This window comes from Apaloderma vittatum, unplaced genomic scaffold, assembly GCF_000703405.1.
Source record: "Apaloderma vittatum isolate BGI_N311 unplaced genomic scaffold, ASM70340v1 scaffold9805, whole genome shotgun sequence".
In the NCBI taxonomy this organism is placed as follows: domain Eukaryota; kingdom Metazoa; phylum Chordata; class Aves; order Trogoniformes; family Trogonidae; genus Apaloderma; species Apaloderma vittatum.
Window position 1 is genome coordinate 21,406 of NW_009716494.1, and position 9,023 is coordinate 30,428.

Genomic DNA, 9,023 nt, shown 5'->3' on the forward strand with positions numbered 1-9,023 from the left:
TGTGCTGGAGTGAAACCAGCTGCATTGACAAGTTGTTCAAAATCTCTGCACTACAGTAAAGTTTCCTCTGGGCTCAAAACCTAAAAACATAACAGAGAGACATAAACCACTTCAGGTTTATTAATATTGAATGCAAGCAGTCTTGTATACAGTATTTCATGTCTTCTAGAACCAATTACTGTATTAACTCAGAATTAAAGTGAAGACTTTCTCATTTGTGATACCACTTACCCCGGAATTTTTGAAATCTTTCTTTGTGTGGTGATTTCTTTATCAAGTGAGTGCAGATTATATTTGGCTTTTGTATTTTGAGAGTTAGTTAAGTCATACTTGGGAAATAAAGTGAAAAAACCCACAAATTTTATAAAATACGTAGTTTTGAACAGTGAAAACAAGCAAATAAACAAACTTTTTTTAGGGAAGTGGTGGAGACCCCAACATTGGACATTTCTGAGATTCAGCTGGATAGCATTAGCTGGGCTCTGTTGTCTAGACCGTGCTTTTACCAAGGAAGGTTGGATCAGGATCCCTGAGGTCCCTTCCAACCTGGTATTCTACAAATGATTCTTTTTATCAGCCTGTACTTATGCTTGTGTGTTAAAATCCACCCTCATTGTTAGTAAGTACAACACGGATATTACATTCAGATGACACATAGATTGTAGGAAAGTGAAAAGATATGCTTTTTAATGAGAGGTTTTCTTCTTTCTGCCCAGGCCTTCAATTATAAGCCAAATTCTCTGCTATGTTTTACTGTTGACTCCTGCCAAATCAATATAATTGCCTAGTTTTTAGCCAGCAGCCTCTTCCCAACCTGAGGGAATTCGTCCTATGAAAATTTTAAAGTAAGATATTTTAAAGCAATGCCAGATTATGCTACCTCGTCAAAGGTTCCTATTCTGTAAGCTGCTGATACTTTTCCACCAGTGTAGAACGTGAGTAGTTTATGCTATTTGTTGATTGTTTTTGTGAAGCAGGTATCTTACTGTATTTCAAACATCTGCTCCGCTAAGGTGTCGTAGGCTGAAATAAAATCTTTACTTAAGTCATGTCCCTGATTCAGCAAGTTGCGTAGAAGTGATCCATGTGCTGCTCAATCTGTTAAGTACATTGTGTGAGCCAAGTGAAAATGTAAAAATGATTTTTTTCTACAGTGTGAAGCCTCACCATTGATTTGCTGTATCTGGGAATTAAGATATTCTCAGGTAATTTATTGTCTATGATGTATCTGATGCCTGCTAACATTTCCACTCATTGTAAAATAGTTTTCTTAGACTTCATTGTTGTATTGATATGATATTTTCTCCTTGCTATTTGATTGCAATTTTTCTCTTTTTTTGGTAGATTTTACAGGGAAGAAATCTTTGTTCTCAGTTTTTGTTGGGTTTGTTGTTTTTTTTTAAATGACGGTTGACAGCTAAGGCTCAATTCCAGTCTCAGATGCTGGTTGTCTTAAAAATGTTGGTCTTACCTATTTTCCTGTGTTGTGCAGAATGTCTTCTTTTCATAACACTATGTATGATGATCAGCAATGAAGTCTCAACAAATTTTCTTCCTCTTAGCCATTCGATGTTTCTTGAGAACTGAAAATTCTTCTGACTTCCATAAACCCCAGTCTGGCTGTAAGTGTCTTTGGGTTTTAGCCTAAGTTGCATACAGTCAAATCCTGAATCTTTGCAATATCAGTGCACTCATAGTCAACTGAGCATCAATAAAGTATAAATTAATTTCTAAAATTGGTTTCAACCTCAGTGAAAAACAAGGGTTTGTTAATAAACCTTCTCACTAATGGCCTGTAATTACCATGCTGATGAAAATAGGGCTTTTTTGGTTTTTTATGTCTTGTAGAAGTTGCAAGTTCAAACAAGGATAAAAACAATGAATCGCTATCAGTCTACTTGCCCTCTTGGTTTTGGTGCAGGTATTCATTCTGTTGACCTTACTGGTTTTCATTTTTCTTTTCTTTTGTTTTCATCTCAGCAAATATCTCTCAGATTCTTGTCCATTACCAAAATTATTACTACATGTAAAGTAAAGCAAATGCACTTAATAAGGTTTCTGTTGCACTGGAGAGTTTACTAGTAGTCTGCATTTAAACAAAGAGGGTTTTATCCTCTTCTTGAGTGGAATTAATTGGGTGAGAATTAAAAACCACTGCCTGAGTCTTGTTTTGCTTGCACTGACTGTCTGTGCAGGGGGCGGAGACAGCCCTTGGCTCTTGAACATCTTGAGGCTTTGGGAGATGCTCAGGGGTCCTGCCAAGTGTGCCATATGTCAGGCTGGCACAGGCATTTGGGGTAGTCCTGGAAGCTGCTGGGTCCTTACGGTCTGGCTGGGCAGTGCAAGGTGGTACCAGCCCCAGGATGAAACCTGCAGCGTGGTCCCAGCCCTTTCTGGTGGGGGCTGAGCAGGAGCTGCTGCCTTCTGCCCCCTCCCTGGGATGTGACCTGGTTGACCCTTCTGGGAAGGATAGATTTGAATCGGAGAAGTAGTCTCCTAGGTGGATTTCATGGGGCATGGCTTTATTATCCACTGCACTGCCTTTCTCAGTCCTGAGCAGCTCGTCTCCACAGTTGGGTCCTGGGAGCTTCCCTGATCAAGTGGGCCTATACTTGGAGCTGAGACGCCTGCTGAGGGATGAGCCAGCAAGTGTCTGGGCCCTCTTCAGAGCAAAAGAAATTTACCAGTGAAACAATCAAATAGCAGCAAGGCTCTTTTTCCTTTGTTGTGCAAGGGAAGACCATGCAGAGTGGTTTCATATCATGCTTGAGCCACTTGCAGGTCAGGAAGCTTGAATGTGCCAACAGTTTGCTGTAAAATCTGCTTTTTCACTCTGAGCGTACTGTAGAATTATCTCCTTATTTTGTTTGGAAACCTAGATTTTAAAAAAGGTTTGTATTTAAGGACAATTCCAAGTATCTAAGTTAGCAAATAAAATCTCGTAGACTCATTTTTGTCTTCTTCAGCTCTGGCAGTTCAAGGGGACACAGCAGCCCTGCCTTCATGGTGAAAGGCCTTTAAGGACTTCTGAACATTTCTGTTTGTTACGCATTACAGACACCTTGCTTTAACATGTGTCAGTGGTGGTTCCATCTCACTCTCTCTGAAAGCTCAAGGGAAAAGCAAACAAACAAAGCTAGGAAGGAGATTAAAGGTGCCTCATTGTGATGTTTTTATAGAGTCGTATATTGCTTTGATAATGAACTGTGAAACGTGGCATGTGGGTGATGATGAATGTAGAAGATTGCATGTATTTTTATTTGAATGTCATGTCCATGAGCTGGATTATTAGTATTAGCTCTGTAGTGTAAAATTACTGAAAAGAAAAGTGAAATGGAAAGAAGATAATTCTAGCAGTTTTTGCAGTGAACCACATCCTCTTTCACGTATCTCACTTTTCACAACCAGATTCAGATCCTGGTAATGTAAACTTTACTGTTAGGCTGATAATAAACAAACTGCTCCCTTCCTGAAGTTAAATATGATTCCTTCCAGCACTGTAAGGGAAAAATCTATTTGCATTTCCAGCAGGTCAGACCTCCTCCCAGGTGTGGGCTCATAGACCTGCACTATCTGGGAGATTAGTCAGGTTCACTGGCGGTGCCATACCATGTGTTTCATGCCCACAGAATCAATGGTCTGTTCCTGTGCTAGGGAAAAAAAGACTGTGGTTTGATATGGTTTGCTGCTTGCTTGTGGCTGAAGTGCAAGCTCAAATGCCAGGAGCTTCCTTCCATTTCTTATAGGCACAGGCGTGCACACGACATGCACACGGAGGAAGGAGATTTGAGCTTGACTGGAACAAAAACATGCCAGGCAAAGGTTTTTCAAAATTATTAATTTTTGTATTTACTTGACTGAAGTATGCATGAGAAATCAGTGATTTCAGGGGGTACTGACACTTGTTCCCTGATCCCCGAGTTGCAGTGATCCTGATATACCTGCACAGTCACAGGGGCCCAGGGAACCCCCAGCTGGCTAATCGCTGTGGTTAGACCATCTCCCTGGTGTTTTGCTTTGGCAACAAAACAGGTTGTTTGAAGGCAGGCAGCCCAAGAAGCATTGCCTGAAGGATTGTGACTGACTTCTCCTTGCCTCTGCCTGTAGCTGCTCTCACCTTCCCTGCCACACCACCTGCACATCTCAGAACTCCTGCTATGTAGCTGACCCTGCGTGCAAGGATGGCTACAAGACAGGGCAAGCCTTCCTCCTGGTGGTGTGTTCCCACAAGCGATGCTTGAATCATGGTGAAACATATCATACCATAAATGTATGTTTGGAAGGAGCTCAGTGTTTGGTTAAAACCAGCTGATTTAGGATCAGTCTACAGTTTATAGTAATGCTGGTATACAGTAGCCCAGGCAAGACAGACATGAGGTGTCTACTGTCTCTTTAGGGACTGGACATCATTGCCATTTTTTGCTCTCTTGCACAAGATTTCTAAAGGAGCAGTGTGATGTGGGACGTCAGTGTTAGCTGGTGTAGTTTGCCCTTGCGTAATTCCGGTACTTTGATTTGCGTTCTTTCTTATCTTGCCCAGTGTACTGAAAAATGTGATGGTAATGTGGTAGTTCAGTGTCTTGAGATGGTTTTGAAGTAGATAAGCAAACCATTACGCCTCTGAGGTTGCATAATTCCATGGATTTGTCTTGCCTCCAGTGACTGGCATGTAATATTTATTGTATCATTTATGATGTATGTAAGATTTACAGGCTTTGTATCAAAATGACGTGAGCACTTGGGTAAACATCTCCTAGAATCACCATCATTTTGGCATGCTCAGGGGCAAAGGTACTTGTGTGGAATGTGTTAAACATCACAAAGCGTGTTGTTGTTTAGAGTCTTGTGATTAGGGCTTTGATCTAATTCGCTCCAATGTAGCAAATGTTTGCTGTCAGCCAACACTGTTACAAGGACTAAGGGTTTATCTTTCTTTGCCCGGCAATAATGTATTTTTGATTATGTCAGTAGAATTTGTTCATTTTCAAGTAGTGTGCAGTGGTCCTTTGAAGAATGTCTCTTTTTCAGGTGGTTTCATGATGACTGTACCCCAAAATGTCTAGATGTATCTCAATAGCAAAAATTGCTTTGTTATTGAATGTATTATTTACAAACAGTATCTTGTTGTCTTTTTCTAGTCGCATTTTACAAAATATGCCACAAGCATCTCATGTGAATTTTTATAAGGAAAGTCTTATTTATAATATTTGTGCAAGTGGACAGGAAAAAGAAAATCACAATTTTATAGTAGTCCATGCCTTTTTTTTCATAGCTGCAGAGTCTTAATAAGCATGATCAGAAGGGATAGGCTCATTGTTTTGTTTAATTTTGGTGAAATTTTTCAAATGTAACTATTATGTTATTTATAATTTGGATTCAATTATCTTAACAAATAAATATCTCAATTTTAAGAAATGAAAATAGTATTTGTGGGGCTTCTTTTCCTTCTCTTTTCCCTTCTAACTCAGTATGTTCAAACAATCAAGGTAATTTCCTCTTCCTCTTTATGTTGTCCTATACAGTCTAGCATCATGTCAGGGTTTACATCCGTTGTTCTCATCTGATATTTCTGGTTATTCTGCATACTCAATTTCTTTTCTTTGTAGCTTAGTCAGTGAGAAAAATTTGTCTGCAGTGTTAGCCTGAGAATTAATCTTGCCTAATTTTGCCTCCCCAGAACAACCCAGAAACACAACTGTGTTTCTGAGTGTTTGTAGGAATCCCAAGGAGACACAGGCATTTTGTCAAAGAAGTTCCCACTCTGCACTTCAGTGTAACTGAATCCCACTTGATTGGACTGGACGTTCCTGTGCTCAGTCTAATACCTACAGAAGAGGCCTTGCGTCTATCTTCTAAAGCAAATGGCGATTCTGATATCTGAACATTTCTAATTGACCTAGCTTAGATTGTCTTTAGAATTTTCAAGTCAGGTTTTCCAAGTGTACATTTTCGGTGCACAGGCCTCTCCAAGACAGCTAGAGTTTGACATTGAGTTCCTTTTGAGATTATGAAAATGTCCACTCTACCCCAGCCCTCTCTAAAATCAACAGAAGATACAGGGTGAATTGGTTCTGGCCATTCCAGGTACAGCTGGAGTAGGATTCCTCAGCCTCATAGGTGCAAAAGAAGCATCTCTGTCTACATTTTATTGCAAGAAATACGGCAATGGTTTTAAGCTAGAGCAGGGTAGATTTAGATGAGATGTTAAGAAGTTCTTTACTATCAGGACAGTGAAGTACTGGAATAGGTTGCCCAGAGGGGTGGCGGAGGCTCGATCCCTGGATACATTCAAGGTCAGGCTTGAAGGGGGTCTGAGCAAGCTGATCTAGTTAAAGATGTCCCTGCTCACTGCAGGAGGGTTGGACTAGATGACCTTTAAAGGTCTCTTCCAGCGCAATGCGTTCTATAATTCTATGATTCTGTCCCTTTGCTAAGGGAAGAGGAGGGGACAGAAGCTGCTTTTCCTGTAGCCACAGTTGTTCTTTTTCATAACACTGCCAGCTGAAGATGAGTGAGAGACCACTTAACTTCCAATTTACTCAGGTGTGGGCAGATGTAAACTGCTGAAGCCAGCTAAGGATGAAGTCCCAGCGATTCTGTTTATGCACCTTCAGACGGTGCTTTAACCTTCCTTGGCTCTCTAGCACATTTATTTATTTTCCCTAAATGCATTTTCCTAGCCAGTGAGTAAATGTGAGTTCCTTGTTCTTCTCATTTAGTGTTTCTTAGTTTGCAGACCTTACCATCTGCCTCTAGGTCACTCACCAGATTCCTTCCTGTTGCAAGGAGGGACAAATGTCAATGGGGGCTTACAAAATGGAAACTCCCTGCCTCCAAGGAGTTCTGCCAGGTGAGTTGTCAATGGCTGGAAGTTTCTGCACAGGATCTCTCTGTTGTGTGCTTGCTTGTATAGTGCATGTTGGCAATATTGCTTTGGGCAATGGGAAGCCCAGGTCAAATCTCCAAGCCCTTGAAGCTACATTTCACTTTAAGCTGGAGAAGTGCTACTTGAAATTTATGTCTTGCAGCTATTCCTAGGTTTTTTCCTCTGGAAGGGAATTGTACCTTAGATTTACCCCTGACCCCAGGTATTTTTTTAGCTCCGTGCCTCTTATTCCTAGCCCTTTAACCTTGATAAGCTAATGCTCATTCCTTGTATGAAAAAGTTCAGTAGAACAGCCAAATGTCAACAGCGGTGCTTCAGTCTCTCTCCATCTGGCTTTGACAGTAGATGCTTGAATGTCATAGGGAAAGTCATTGCTGGGAGAAGAGAAACCTGCCAAGGAAATTCTCTTAGTATTTCACTTTATGTTCCTCATGTACCCAGATTTCCAGCCCACTGTAACATGCTCGACTTGGATGGCTTGATGAGGGTGCTGCTTAAGCACTTTGCCTTCTGAGTATCTGTTTCTTCTAAGTGCCTCTTCATGGCATTTTAACAGAAGTGTTACACATCTTCTATTGCTTGATCTGGATATCTGGTAGGAAATAAACTCCTAAATAAAAAAAAAAAACAAACAAGCTATCAATGAGAATTGCAGTGTGAACTTTGTGGCGTTAATGAGTATGATTTAATGGAGATGTTCCCATCTGGTGCAATTGTGCATAACTCTGTTAAGAAGATTTATGAAGTTGTTGCATCAGGCTTTTGCACAGGGATCTACCAGTTGACCGTGGCACGTTCACTTGAGCCTGTTGAGCAACAAAGAGATGTAAGCCTCCATCAGGTCACAGGTGATTTACAACATGTGCTGCCTTCCTAACAAATGTAGAAGTGGTTTATGTGTAACATGAGTAACAACTTCAAGTAGAGGTTTTTAGGAGAAGACACATAGGACCTAGGAGAAAAGGCTTCACTTGTGTTTTCTGCTACAGACTGCCTGCTTACCTGCTCAAACTGATTGACTGCTTCATGTCTGATTGCTGCTGTCTGTCAACAAGGACCAATTCTTCCGAGTTAAAGTAAAATATTTTTAATCTATTTTGAAAAGTGCTAGCAGAGAGGATTTGAGTCTTGAAAGAAATTAGCTGCCCTGCCTATAGAATCTCATCCAGCTGAATGCTAGCGACACGTCACTGTGACATCTTGCTTTGCTGTAGCTGGTTAGAGAATATTTTAAGTGTACCACTAGCATGAGAAGTTGGATTATGTCCATCTTGATTAAACTGATACTTTGTAAAGCATCTTCCCGTATTGCTCATTTAGTGTGGTAATTAACTTCCCATCATGTAGTGCAGCTTTATCTCCATCTGTTAAGTCAAGGGCCTTGAATCTTTTCTCCTCTGGACTAAAACTCCTACGCCCATTTAGTTACTGTTTTTAATGAAAGCCATCCAGTAACTGTGATTATCCATGTTGCTCTTCCTTACAGTCTTTCTGGCCCTACTGCATTCTTTTTTGAGCTGGAAGGTTCAGAATTCTGTTGATATTAAATTATGAGGTTTCTTTTCACTATTTAGTGATTGTCAAATAAGACTTTACTTGTCTCCAGCTTTTAGCCTCTTTCCTGACAATCTCAAGATGTGCAAGTCTGGTGGGGTTAGCAACTGAAATGAAAATCTAGATTTAAAAAATTTTTGTTTTCTTCAGTACAAATGTTCTCATTAAGTTCTATATGTGTCCTGGGTTTTGATGAGAAGACTGAAGATACCTAAAGTAAACTTCTGACTAAAGAGGCATTTCAAAGGAAACCCTATTTATCTGAATACTTTTTTAGAAGGAGCGTTAGGACACAATTATTTTCTGTGGAAAGATCTGCATGGGCTTCTTTTCTAAAGAAGAAAAATAGTTCATTTCATTACCTCGAAAGATGTGAAGATGTAAAATGGAATCATTGGCTCTGGTCCACTCTGCTACAGGGTCCTTTTATTCTGCAGGCATTTAAACAATAGTAGGACTGTAATGTGTTTCAGTCCCTGTCAACTCAATTTGATCCAGTTCTTAAAAAGATCACTCTAGTATTTTCAATATCTTGATCTGGCAGTTCGTCCACGTGGTACTTTTCCTTTATTATGTACCCATA